At 43.6% G+C, this 14,761-nt stretch overlaps 1 long non-coding RNA gene across 2 annotated transcripts in view; it reads left to right on the top strand.

Moving 5' to 3' along the window:
- The first annotated feature begins 554 nt into the window (after positions 1 to 554).
- LOC143665088 (uncharacterized) overlaps positions 555 to 14,761 on the top strand; it is a 61,697-nt gene continuing 47,490 nt past the window's right edge. For both annotated transcript variants that reach the window (XR_013166766.1, XR_013166772.1), the window contains exons 1-2: positions 555 to 643; positions 874 to 1,007. This is a non-coding gene — a long non-coding RNA (uncharacterized LOC143665088). The remainder of the gene's footprint in view (positions 644 to 873; positions 1,008 to 14,761) is intronic.

Here is a 14,761-nt window from a genome sequence, read left to right as displayed (position 1 = left end):
AGACGGCGGCGCGGCCCGTCTCGGATGGGGCCGTTTGCGGAGCCGCGTCCCTGAGGGCTGCCTGCTGAGGCCCCTGCGGGGATGGCGGCGCCGGTCTGCAGAGCCCTCGGGCCCGAGCACGGGGCAGGAAGACCGACCGCGCCTGGGGCTGTTGGTGACGAGATCCTAAGGCTGCAGAACCGGCCGACGGCCGCGGTCCCCTCCCCTTAGAAGTGGAGGACGCGGGAGACACGAGGGAGGCGTGTGTGGGGCGGGGGCGGCGACCGTGGCGTGGAGTCCACACGCGGGCGGGACGGGGCCCCGAGGCCCGCACGCAACGCTCCCCGCGGCCCGTCCCGTCCGCGTTCTCCGGGGACCGCCCCCACCCCCGTCCGCGTCCTCCGGGGACCGCCCCCCCCTCGCCCTCGTTCTCCGGCGACCGCCCCCACCCCCGTCCGCGTCCTCCGGGGACCGCCCCCCCTCGCCCTCGTTCTCCGGGGACCGCCCCCCCTCGCCCTCGTTCTCTGGCGACCGCCCCCACCCCTCTCCCCGCCCCGTCCTCGTGCCCCCCCGCCCGGCGGCACAGTCCGTGAGTGACGTGAGGACCGAGCGCTGGGCTTTCCTCCTGCACAGGAAAGTTCTAGAGCGGACGGTGGGAGCTCAGGTGGGCGCAGGGTCGGGCGTGTTTCCCTGGCGAGTGCCCTGGATGGCGCGACGGCCAGCGGACCGGGGTGGGGGTGGGGGGCTTGCTGCCCGGTGTCCACCAGGAAGCGGCTACCCCAGTGAGCCATCAAAGGAGGCCTGTGTGCCTGATGCGGCCACCTCCTCACCACCCTTCTCGGTTGATTTCTAAACTGGGCAGTTTCTTGGATATCTTACAGATTTTTTTAACAGGTCACAGAACTATTTATAATGCCAGTCAGACTTTATTGGGAGGTACCTCGTGGCTCGGCATGTTGTGTGTCCTGTTGAACATGCACTTGAAAGAATCTATATTGTGCAGTTGCTGTGCGTTCTGACAACATCAGGTGAGTTGGCTGTGCCAGTTTGAAAGTATTCTGTACCCCAGAAAAGCAATGTTTTAATACTGATGCAATCTTGTGGAAGCCACTGTTTCTTTTAATCCTGTTTCAGTATTGTATGTGGAAGCATTAGATTAGATTATTTCCGTGGAGATGTGGCTCACCCAGTTGTGGGTGTGACCTTTGATTAGGTAGGAGATGTGACTACACCCCTTCCAGGTGGGTCTTCATTAGTTTACTGCAAGCATTTTGGAGAGAGTCAGAAATGACAAAGAGTTGAAGGAACAACAGAACCTAGAGAAATGGCAGAAATGGCAGAGCTGACGCAGATGCTGACACTTGGAGAACAGAGACATGGGTGTTTGGAGATGCTTGGAGCCTAGCAGATGCCGTGAGATGTTAAGCAACTCAGACCTGGAGAGAACCAAGGGGAGCGAAGACATGAAAGCCAGCTCTGGAGAAGCAAAGTGAGGAACCCCCACAGGAACAGAGGCTGAAAGCACAGAGCCCAGGAGCAAGGGACCAGCAGATGCCAGCCACGTGCCTCCCCAGCTGCCAGAGGGGCTCCTGACTCATCAGTCTTTCTTGAGTGAAGGTACCCTCTTGTCGGTGCCTTAGTTTCTACAATTTTATAGGCTTAGAACTGTAAACATGTAACTTATTACATCTACTTTTTTAAGAGCCAGTCTAGTTCTGGTGTATTGTGTTCTGGCAGCTTGCAAACTAGCACACTGGCTGATTATTACATTCAGATCTTTCATCTCCCTATTGATTTTTCTTTTTCTTTTTTGTCTAGTTATTTTATAAATTGGGGTGACTGGATGTTGATGACATCAGTTTGGAATGTGGAATTATTTCTCTTTTAAATTGTCAGTTTTTGCCTCATGTATTTTGAAACACTGTTCTAAGGTGCAACACACATTAAGTTTGTTGTATCTTTCTGATGAATTGACCCTTTTATTATTTTGAAGCATCACTTTTTATGTCTGGTAATAGTCTTTGTGTTGAAATCTACTTAATCTGATACTAGTATAGCCATCCTAGCCTTCCTATGTCTACTGTTAGCATAGCATATCCTTTCCCGTCCACTTCCTTTCAAGTTAACTAAGTCTTTACATTTTGAGTGTGTTTCTGGTAGACAGCATATAGTCAGGTTTGCTTTTTTTTTTATCCATTCTGATAATCTGTGCCTTTCAATTGGAGTGTTTGTTTCCTGTAGTTATTGATACGATGAGCTTTAGGGCTCTCCGTGTACGATACGTATTTTATTTGCCTCCTGTTGCTTATTCCTCTGTTCCTGTCTTCTGTGAGTCAATTGAATGGTTTGCAGAATTCCATTTTAATTTTATTCTATTGGCATTTTGGCTATACCGCTTTGCATTTTAACTAGCTTTTTAGTTTCTCCTTTAGAGATTACAATATACATCCTTAACTTTTCACAGTGTATTAGAATTAATATTATACCTCTTAAGGTAAAATGTAAGGATCTTGCACGTGGACATGCTTTTAGCCCCTTGCCTATGTTTATGCTATAAATGTCACAGTTATTGTATCTATGTATATTGTCCATCACATATCATGATTCTAATGTTTTTGCTATAATTAGTCACATATTATAACACATCAGGTAGAAAAAAGAGATTGTCTTTTTGTGTAGGGACCTATTTACCATTTCTGGTGATCTCCAGACATCACAGAAGCTCATAGTTCCGTTTGGCATGATTTTCCTTCAGCCGGAAGAAACCCCTGTAGTGCAGATCTGCTGGCAGTGAATTCTTGTAGTTTCTTATCTGAAAATATCCTTTGCCTGCTTTTTAAAAATCACCTTTCAGAGGCATTCAGTTTTTAAGTATGCAATTTGATGAGTTTTGACAAATGTAATCTGCTTTCTACCACTATAGTTTTGTCTTTCCTAGAATTCCAAATCAATGGAATTAATATATCATATAAATAAATACATACATATATAAATACACCATATGCCATGTATTCATTTCTGCCTTCTTTTGTGCAACATGCTTTTGAGATTCATTCATGTTGCTCCATCAGTTCTATATTAATTGATAACTAATAAACCTATTTTATTATTTTATATATAAAAAGAATATTTCCTTTGTGTGCGTGTGTGTGTGTGTGTGTGTGTTCCATTGTGTGAGTTCACCACCATTTGTTTATCCATTCTCCTTTTTCTGTATATTGGGTTGCTTTTGCTTGTTGGCTATATGAGTAAAGCCACTATGAACATTCATGTATAACTATTTTTGTGGACTTCTGGCATGTGGATTTCTTTTTTCATTTCTCTTAAGATTTAGGACTTGCTGGTATGGACTGAGAAACTACAGACTGAGCTGCAAGGCAACAAAAGCATTTATTTGGGGCCTTAGAATTGCAATTCGGGAACAGCCCAAACTGGGTCCTGTCTTGGGGTTTCCAAGCAAGAATTTTTAAAGAAAAAAAGAGGTGATTACATAAATTGTTTGGAAAGACTTGTGATTGGTAGATACTTGGAGCTTTCCAAATGCCCTTCAAGTTTGAGAGTTTACAGATTTCTTTATCTCTTGGTTGGCTCGTGGTGTCCAGATGTCTTAGATGACTTTTGGGGTCGCACACCTTGGCAGTGTGTGGTATGTGGCTGAGATGTGCAGAGTCACTTGCTGGGGGGCCTCCTGACTCCATTTGACTCTGCCATAGTAGCTCTGGTTTGTTTTATATCTTTTCTCACTGGATCACAGGGTAGGTAGGTGTATGTTTAACAGTACAAGCAACTGCCATTCAGGCTTCAAAAATGGCTGCACCGCTTTGCACTCCTGCCAGCAGTGTATGAGAATTCTGTTGCACCACACCCTTCCCAGCAATGGTATTGTCAGTCTTTCAGCCATCCTAGTTGATGCACAGTGTATTAAAACAATGATGAATGTAACTGTTTTCCTTTATTTATTGAGCTATGATCAAAGTACAATAAGTTGGTCATATTTGAAGTATACAGTTTGGTTAGTTTTGACATAAGGATACACCTGTAGAAATTGCACTGTAATCGAGATAGCACCCATTTCTGTCACCACTTCCAGGAGTTTTTTGCATGCCTGTTTGTCATCTGCCCTCCTCTTCACCTGTCCTCAGGCAATCACTGACCTCCTTTCTATCACTCTAGATTGTTTTGCCTTTTCTAGAGTTGTATGGAAATAGAGTCATACAGGAGGTACTCGGTCCTACTTGGCCTCTTTCACTTAGCAGGATGATTTTGGGATTCATATTGTTGTGTCTTTCAGCAGGTTTGTTCCTTTCCATTGCTGAGTTTTATTCCTTGGTAGGGTTATCAGTTGGTTTATTTACCTGTTGATAGGCATTTGGGATATTTCTTATTTTGGGCTGTTATAAAGTGCTGTGAACATCTACATACAAATCTTTTTAGGGATGTAGACTTCTGATTTCCCTTGGATAAATCCTTGGAAATGAAATTGCTGGGTCCTATGGTAGTTCTGTTCACCTTTTTTTTTTTAATTAAAAAAATTTTATTTACTTAGAAGCATTCATAATTGTCAACCAAACAGCTGCTGCTTTTTTGTTTTTTTTGGAGTTACAGAGTGGTATTCAGTTAACATAATGCCAATTATTTGGATAAGGTGTATCAGAGACAACTGAAGATGAAAAAACCCATATGTTTTAGTTTGTTAAAGCTGCCAGAATGCAATTATACCAGAAATGGAATGGCTTTTAAAAAGGAAATTTATGAGGTGAGTTTACAGTTCTAAGGCTATTAAAATACCCAACTTAAGTATCCAGAGAAAGACCCCTTGATTCAAGAAAGGCCAATGGGTCCAGAACACTTTTGTCATCTGGGAAGGCATGTGGTGACATTTGCTAGCTCTCTCCTTGTTTCTGATTTCAAACAGCTCCCCCAGGGACGTTTTCCTTCTGCATCTCCAATGGTCTCTGGCTGTATGGGCTCTGGTGGCTCTAAAGCTTTTTCCAAAATGGTTTCCTCTTAAAGAGCCCCAGTAAGCATCCCACCTTGAATGTGTGGAGACACATTTCCATGGAAATCATCTAATCAAAACTTACCACCCATATTTCAATATTTTTCTTTTGAAGGAAGGAGTTATATGCAGGGGTTAAATGCTTTATAGACAAGAAGAAAAATTGCTAGAACCACTTACTCATCATCATTTTCATCTTCATATTCCTCCTCCTTTTTCTTGCTTTTCTCAGCCTTGATGTCTCTTTTTTTTTTTTGCCTCATCAGGCTTTCCTTTAGCCTGTATGCAGCAATGTACTTTTTGTATTTCTCCTTCAGCTCAGCAGCTTATTCCTTGTCGCTCCCAGTTTCTGGAACATTGCCAATTCTAGTTTGCTAGCTGCCAGAATGCAATATACCAGAAACAGAATGGCTTTTAAAAAGGGGAATTTATTAAGTTACTAGTTTATAGTTCTAAAGCAAGTCTATAAAAATGTCCAAATTAAGGCACCAATAAGATGTTACCTTCACTCAAGAAACGCATGAAGTTCAGGGTTTCTCTCAACTGGAAAGGCACATGGTGAACGTGGCAACATCTACTAGCTTTCTCTCCAGGCTTCTTGTTTCATGAAGCTCCCCCAGGGACATTTTCCTTCTTCATCTCCAAAGGTCTCTGGCTTCATGGGCTCTTATGGTTCTTGTGGCTCTGTTGCTGTCTCCAAAATGCTTCCTCTTTTTTAAATTCCAGTAAACTAATCAAGACCCACCTGGAATGAGTATACTCATATCTCCATCTAATCAAAAGTTAATACCCACAATTGGGCATGCCACATCTCCATGGAGATGATATAATCAAAAGATTCCAACCTATATTATTGAATAGGGATTAAAAGGAAGATTGGATCAGAATTAAAACATGGGTTTTCTAGGTTACATAATCCTTTCAAACCCACACATCAATGGATAGTCCAGGGTGTTCACCTTTGATTTTTGGTGATACTTAAAACAAAATGAGAAAAAGGCTGAAGGAGGCCTTTTGGGTGCTTTGGGATCCTTGAATTTCATTTTTGTTTTCCCTTTAGGAGGGATGTAGGTTTTCATTTCTCTTTTGTAATGGGCCTTGTCCACTTGCCCATGTCTTCATATTTTCTTTCTCTTTAGCAGACATGGTCTCCCACCTCTCTGGGCATTTCAGAATGTTGATTGAAGCGTTGGATGCTTCTTTTTGTGCTCCTTCCTGAAGAATGCACAAAGAAGACATGATGACATTTTGCCTCTCGACTTCTTAGGGTCTCCTTTGCCCATGTCTCGTTATTTTTCTCTGCGAGGCCCAGAGTGGCCAGCGCTTGCCCTGGCACTGCCTTTGTGGAGCTCCGTGTACTGTGGTGGCTGTCTGTGTTTAACTTTTTAAGAGACTGTGAAACTTTTTCCAAAGTAGTTTTGTGCCATTACATCCCTAGGAGCAGCATGTGAGATTTCCAGTTGTTTCACATCCTCACCAAAACTTGTAGTTAGTCTTGTCAATCTAATGGGTGTAGAGTGGTGCCTCATTTAATTTGTATTTCCTAATTACTAATGTTTTGCCCATCATTTTATGTGCTTACTCCCATTCTTGTGCCTTTTGTGAATAGCTATTCAAATATTTCCCCCTTCTTTTAAATGTGTATATATGTGTCCTTTGTCACATAAATGTGCTGTAAATGATATTTCTCAGTCTGTAGTTGGCCCGTTCCTTTCTTTATTGATTTCTTTTGATAATATACATTTAAAAGATTTTCTTGAAGTTTAGTTTATCCATGCTGGCTTCTATGGCTAGTGCCTTTGTGTTATTTAAGAAATGTTTGCCTATCCCTGGATTGCAGAGATATTCTTCTTTTTTATTTCCCATAGAAGCTTTATAGTATTAGCTTTACATTTAGGTCTGTGATCAATTTTGTGTTAATTTTTTATATTTTATGAGATAAAGATTGAGTTTTATCTTTCTCCTATAAGGATATCCAATTATTCTGTTACCCTTTATTAAAAAAAAAGGCTTTCCTTTCTTAATTGAATTACCTTCTTAGTTATCCATTGCTGTTGAACAAATTATACCGAAACTTTAGTTAGGTGTAAAACAACAAACATTGTTATCTCACACAGTGTCTGAGTGTCTGTGGTCTGAAAGTGGTTTTGGCTTAGAGTCTTGCGTGAGGTTAGGGTCCAGCTGTTGACTCAAGCTACACTCATCTGAAGGTTTGATCTAGGTAAGAGGAGAAAAGGGATTTTTGTTTTGGGGAATCAGCAGATCTTGAGGGGATGAGTAGATGAAAGGAGAGGGGGCAGAGAGGAGTCACTGGTCTGATCCCTCAGCTGCAGGTGTCCATATTCCAGCAGATCCCAGGTCAGCTTTGGTGGGAGCAGTCTGGGAGCTCCTAGGGACAGGGCCTTGTCAACCACCATGCTTCCTCTCAAGCCCTGAGTGCCACGACTTCCCCCATATGAGAGCTAAAAGCCACGGTGTGTGCATGTGTGCCTGTGTGTATGTGTGTGAGCACACATGCATGGTTTTGGAGACAGACAGAAAAAAATGGGGCCTCCTTATTTCAGACAAATGGGTGCTGCTTTCCTTCCTCTCATGGAAATACAATTAAAAAACAACTCTTTTTTTTTAATAATGATGTAAAGAAAGGAAAACAATTGTTTTCTATTAAAATCCACAAAATACTCTGAGAGGCCTTGCCCATCTGGCCTCTGATTGGACCCAGCCGAGCCCAAGATGAAGAGCAGATGGGTCTGTCTGTTCCAGCCAGTAGAGGAAGATTCTGGGTTTCCTCACTAAGCCACTATTTACTTCCTCTTGGGTCTCCTGGGACAGGGTTTTGGAATCAGGTTCCCCAGCTCCATCCCAGAAGGAGCAAGACCAGAGTGCACTGATGACTCTTTCAGAAGCGTTTTCCCAGGAAGAGAAGGGTGGGAACTGGGACAGGTGGCTCCAGGACATCTGTGGACCTTTGGTCTTTACTTCATGGGGAGATATGTGAGTCTTTGGGGAAAGAACTGGGTCCTCATGGTGCTAGGTCACAGATCTCAATCTCCAGTGGCTGCAGAGGCCAGAAAAGTCCTGGTCCAGAAACTTGACCCACACTGGGGCCGAGAACTGAGGAACTCCAGTGAAATCGAGACAGTGCTTGCCCGTTCTTGTTCTACCCTTTGGGCTCCCCTCAAGTTATGTGAGTGACCCCAGTTCTTTGTCCTTCTCTTAAAACCTCTGCAGTGGAGGCTCTTGGAGGTCCACCTGGATTCCATCACCTGGGCACTTGTTTCTGGCTGCTGTTCTTGTCCGTGTTAATGGTCACATCTGCCTCCTTCCCAGGGACATGCCCTGAACTGGACAGGCATGGTCTAACTCAGGAGGTCATACAGTCCTGGAGCAGCTGGCAGCCAGTGACAAACAGGAGATGCCAAAGGCCAGCCCTCTTGCCTCCAGGGTGACCAACTTGGTGGTTGATTCATATTCACTTTTAGAACTGACTGAAATTGCTGTCCCATTGAAACCACATCCTCACTGAGCTTTCTTCCCCTGCCTTATCCTGTTTCCCACCATCCAGAGTGTTCTCTCAATAAATCAGTTTTATAAGTATCCCCATCAAAGTTTTACTTCTGGTGACCCTCACCTATAGCAGTTGGTACAGGAAGTGGTCTTGGGAAACGGAAGAGTTCAAGAGGTGGTTCAGCCAGATGGCTGGGAGGTCCCCATCTTGAGTGTGAGATGGGGAATTGTGTCCCCAGTATGCTTTAGGAAAGTGATTGCTAATTAGGAAGTGCAAGCTGAGTCAGTGTGATCACTAACATTAGAGATGTACATGGGAGAGAGTAACTCTAAGCCCATGGGATTGGTGGCTATTGCTAAATGCTTGTCCTGTACAAAAAATGTTGAACCCAGACCTACAAACCAGTGATTTAAAGCTAAGTGTGAGGATCAGAGAGTCTACTCATATGGCTTTTAGATTGTTTCATAGCCAAATACCTTGTTTTCTGTTAGAATCCTTGAGGTAGTTAGGTTCAGGTGTTAACTTGGCCAAGTGATGGTGGGACCGCTGTTCTGTTGCTGTGGACTTGAATCATCAGCATATGAATTTTACCTATGACTGATTACATCTGTGGTTGTCTAAGGGCAACCCTCTAAGGGCATTGCCTCCTGCAATGAGTGAGGCTTAAAAGGAGAAGTCAGAAGAGAGAGAAACAGCTTAGCAGAACATAGCTCAGAGCTCAGAGCTGACTCAGACCCAGACGTTTGGAGCTGCAGGAAGGAACTGCCTCGGGGAAAGCTGTTTGGGCTGAGAAGCCAGGAGAGAAGCCCAGCAGACATCACCGTGTGCCTTCCCAAATTAGTAAACTTTTAACTAAATAAATCCCCTTTATAAAAGCCAATCTATCTCAGGTGTATTGCATTCTGGCAGCTTTAGTAAATTAAAACAGATTTTGGTACCAGAGGAGTTAGGTGCTGCTGTGTTTACAAATACCAAACATATTGAAATGGCTTTTTAAATAAAGGGAGGATTCTGGAACAGTTGTGAGGAACTTGATAAAGCCTAGATTACTTTGAAGAGACTGTTGGTGGAATTATGGACTCTAAAGATACTTCTTTTAAAGATTGGTAGGAGGGTAGCCCTTGTTGTGAAGTAGCATAAAGTTTGGCAAAATTGATTCCTGCAACTGGATGGAAGGGAGAATTTAAATGTGATGATCTGGAATACTTGGCTGAGGAAATGTCCGAGCTAAATGTGGAGGATGCAGCCTGGTTTCTCCTTGCAGCTTACAGTAAAATGTAACAAGAAAGGGGTAGGCTCAGGACTGAACTTTTGGGTGCCAAGAAACCAGAAATTGATGGACTGGAAAATTCTGGGTTTCCAGAAAGTGATACCCCAGAGAATAGTGCCCCACATGGAGATTTAACCAAACATGGAACCAGTCAGCCATCACAGGACAAGCGAGGATTGGAGTTATGCAGAAAGAATTGGTGGGAGGTCCTATTGTCTGAGGGCCTCAATCCTTGTATACTGCATACCAAGTCAGCAGATTTTTGTGAAACCTGTATTAACAAAACCACTGCTAATCTGGACTAAAAGCGACATAAAAGGGACAGATTGAAGGAAGGATGGCCTTGGAGGCTGGCTGAACATGGAAGTTAGGGTCTAAAACCAAGAAACCTTGGGTCATGTGAGTGAATCCACCTGTATATGTGGAGGGGGTGTGTTTGCCCCAGAGGCAGAGGGTGGGCCTTCTGCCTGGATTTTCAGGAAGAGTTCTGGTGCCCTAGGCCTTCAAGAGGGTGGAGCACATTCCCCAGGGGTTGGGGGAAGCCTGGCTGCCAACTCATTGTTCTGAAGGGGTTGAACATGTACTCTGGAGATGTCAGAGAATCTGGGTGCTACCTAAATGCTTGAGGAGGGTGGGGTCAAAAAAAGGGTCTCCCCAGTGTTCTCCAAAGTCACAACCCTCATCCCAGCGTTTGGAGAGAGAGGGTGGCTGCCTAGGCCCTTGGAAAGAGTGGGACTGCTGCTCTCTACTGCCCCAGGATGAATGACTGTCAGATTTTGAAATCTATGGAGTTTGCCCTGCAGGTTTTCAGAACTGTTTACATCCAGTTATCCCTGTTTTCCTTCCGGTTTCTCCCTATGGCAATGGGATTGTTTATCCTAGGACTATTCCTTCTTTGTATATTGGATGCAGATAATTTGCTCTAAGTTCACAGGTCCACAGCCAGAGCAGAATTTTGTCTTGAGTCAGACCATGCCTGTAATTTAACTTTGATGAGATTTTTTACTATTTTTGAGTTGTACCATATTTGTATTATTACCAAAATGATTTAAGGCTTTTGTGATTTTGTGGTGAAATGAATATATTTTGTACATGGAAAGATTTAATGAATTTATGCAGGACAGATGAGCATTGCTAGGCAAAAAATATGTCTGTTATTTTCTATTTGGAGATTGTGAAAAATATGTCTGTTGTGTTCTATTTAGAGATTAAGTATGATTTAAGGTGATGTATATAGTTGACAAGTTGACAAGGGGTGGGCTTGTAATATCATCACTTGGCCAGGTGATGATACCCAATCCTGTTGCTTGTGGACTGAAATCACCAGCATGAGGATTTCATCTATGACTGATTATGTCACTGGTCGGCTAATGGAGTGCCTTCTGCAATGAGTGAGTCTTAAAAGGAGAACTCAGAGAGAAACAGCTCAGCTCAGTTCAGCTCCAAGGAACTCAGCACAGTCCAGCCCAATGCAACTCAGAGCCAGCTCAGACCAGACCTTTGGAGATGCGGAAAGGAACCACCCCAGAGAAGGTCATTTGAACTCAGAAGCTCTGAGAAAAGCCCAGCAAACCTTGCCATGTGCCTTCCCAATTTAGCAAATTTGTAACTAAATAAATCCCTTTATAAAAAAGCCAATCCATCTCAGTTATATTGCATTCTGATAGCCTTAGCAAACTATTACAACCCCAGTCTCTCTTACGGGGGGAGACCACACAGTGTATGTGGTCTCTGCAGAAGCATGAGGATGCATTTTTCTCCCTCTCTAGGGTCTCAAAAGTCTTGAGATTTTGCATTTATTGCTGGCCTCCGTGATCTACCCACGCTCTTGTCCTTTAACTGAATGGCCATTGCCTTGGGGTGATTAGAAACAATAGTCCTGGGTGCTCACTTAAGAAAAGCTGAGCACCCCTGTCTTATTCTCTGCCAATATGGTTTGCCACCTTTCTTTGTCAGCTTTACCATATGAGGCTACAGAAGGAGTGTAGGGTGGGTTCAGAGAGCATGAAATTTGCAATCAGACAGCAAGGACTCAAATCCTAGCTTACTGTGTGACTTTAGGGTAAAGACATTTAACCTCTGGGCCTTCGTTTGCAAATTTGTAAGTGGCAGTATATTACCCATCTCTAGGACTATTGTAAGGATTAATTGTGTTAAATGTAAAGTGTGTAGAGGACCTCTGGGAAGATGGCAGAATAGGAACAGCAGAGCTTACTCCTCCACCATGGAATAACTAGAGAAAAAACAAAAAACAATAAGAAATTGTATTAGTTACAGGGCTCAGGTAACCAGAGAAGGACCACTGCATTATATAGGGAGAACCTGGGTGAAAAAGTAGAGAATTTTATGACTGGGAAGTTTTGGTAGTTGTCATCAATTGTGACCACACCTGGGTCCCACCTCTATGTGCCAGCCAGCTCAGGTAGTCGAGGGGTAGCACACTTGCATCTCTGCAGCCAGCTAGGGAAGCCAATCCTCTCAGTCTTGTAGACCAGAGTTCCCATGTGAGAAGCCTGGGGCCAGAAGACATGTTTTATCCATAAACAGAGACCTTGCTTGGTGCCCACTAACTAGGCCCCCCATCCCTGAGGCAGGCAGCTGCAGGTGCCTGTTTTTGGGACAGACTGGGAGACCCTCTCCTTTGGAGGAGAGGGGGATGTAAACCAGTGCTGATCTGATAATTGGCCAGCAAGAGAGTGGCTGGGTCCTCCTGCCTCCATCCTTTCTCCACAGAGGCCCAGAGTACCCACTGCATACATGAGCAGAGGGCAAGGGAAGGAGCTGCTTCGCAACACCAGAATCCTTCCCCCTCCCCTGAAGACTGTGAGTGCACCCCAGCCTGGGTCTTGCTGGCCGGTGAAAAGGAGGGCACTTTGGGCTGGTTGCAAGCTGGAGATGTAGAAACTCTCTGTCCTGCAGTCCAAAGTTTTTCCACACAGGAGTTTGGGAATCACCAGACCCATCGTGCCCACAAGCAGTGCCTCAGTCAATGTGCGCAGTGCCCAGCTCCCACCCCTGGAGCCCACAGCTTCCAGTATGCATGGAAGCTTGTGGCCTTGACTGGATTGTTGCCTGGCTGGGTCCCTGCCCAATGGGCTGCTGCAGTTATGGAGAGGTGCGGTTGTGGGGAAAAGGTGGCTCAGAAGCACCATCTGTTGAGAAGACTGGGAAAGTGCAGTCTGGCAAGCTGCTTTTCTGCCCAGCCTCTAACAGCTTTCAAAAAAATTGCTTCCCCTGCATTAGGCCTATGCTTTTGTTTGGCTGTGAATTCTGACAAGCTAAATGCCAAAGGAATAGCCATCAATAAAAACCCAAGCAACACAAAATATTTGACGAGTGAGGGAAATCAACAAGGGAAACCAACTTTCAAAATGACCTTATTAAGATAATCAAATGACAAGAAACCAGCAAAAAAATCACAAAACACATGAAGAAGCAAGAAGATATGGCCAAGCCAAATGACTAAATTAAAAAACTGGAGGAGACACAATTTGGTACAACTCATCAAAGATGTGCAACCAAATTTAAATAACTTCAATGAGTTGGCTAAAGAGATAAAGGATATAGTAAAGACTCTAGAAGAGCATAAAGAAGAATTTGAAAGAATAAACAGAAAAATAATGGGTCTTACAGAAATGAAAGATTTAGTTGATAAAATTAAAAATATATTAGAGACACATCAGCAGATTTGAAGAGGCAGAAGAAAGAATAAGTGAACTAAAGGATAGAGCAACTGAATTTGAACACTCAGAAGAACAAATGATGAAAAGGATGGAAAAATTTGAATTGGATATCAGGGAAATGATTGACAACACGAAGCACACAAATATAAGAATTATTGGTATCTCAGAAGGAGAAGAGAAGAGTAAAGGGCTGTGAAGAATATTTGAGGAGATAGTTGGCAAAAACTTCACAATCCTTATAAAAATGCATAAATTTCAAATTAAAAAAGCCCAGTGAACTCCAAATAGAATCAATCCAAATAGACCCGCTCCAAGACACATACTAATTGGACTATCAAATACTGAAGAGGAGAGAGTCCTGAAAGCAGTGAGAGAAAAGTGATTTACACATCAGTGTAAGCCAAATAAGACTAAGTGCTTACAACTCATCAGGCACAAGGAGGTGAGAAGATTTGACAAATAAAACCCAAAGAATATGATGGTTGAATCAATAACTGCCTTTACAGTAATGACTTCAGATGTTAATGAATTAAACTCCCCAATTAAAAGACACAGATTGGGAAAATGGATTAAAAAATATGATACAGTTTTTTTTTTTCTGTTTACAAGAGACTCATCTTAGATGCAAAGATAAAAATAGGTTGAAAGTCAGAGGATGGAAGATGTTCTACTCAAGAAGTAACCATAAGAAAGCTGGAGTCACTATACTAACATCAGATAAAGTGGTCAGAGTAGTGTCTCACAGATATGAGATTCAGGCATTTGGTGGGGAATTACTGACAAACCAAGTGCAAAAGGAGACCTTCAATGCAAAACCAAGTAAATACAAAACTTTACATGGGTGAAGAAACCAACTTGGAAGATAACTTTATTAAGATAATCAAATGTCCCAAACACAACAGAAAATCACAGAGCATGTGAAGATCCAAGTAGAAGTGCTCAGCCAGATGACCAAATCAAAACACCAGAGGGGGCAAAGAATATAGAACAACTACTCAAGGGTATTTATAAAGAAATAAAGGATATCAGGATACCTCCCTGACTGACTCTGAAGCCCCCAGCACCTCTGGGGACCCTGGAAGCATGCCTGGCTGTCTGTTATGGAGGACCACACCCCTGGGTGGTGGGAGCAGTTGCCCAACCAGTCACTGTGAACGGGTGCCCTGTCAAGCACAGTGAGCAGCACGTCCACCAGGCGTTGGGTGCTGCGATCAGCTTTCACTTCATGCCTCCATCTTCCCAGCCAGCTGGGTCCACGATGGACCTGAAGCTAGATTGACGAAGAAAGAGAGAGGATGTAAATAAAATCAGAAATGAGTGGG

Source organism: Tamandua tetradactyla, chromosome 2 (assembly GCF_023851605.1).
Source record: "Tamandua tetradactyla isolate mTamTet1 chromosome 2, mTamTet1.pri, whole genome shotgun sequence".
Taxonomy (NCBI): domain Eukaryota; kingdom Metazoa; phylum Chordata; class Mammalia; order Pilosa; family Myrmecophagidae; genus Tamandua; species Tamandua tetradactyla.
The sequence above is the reverse complement of the archived record's forward strand: the minus strand, read 5'-3'. Positions and strand labels throughout refer to the sequence as shown.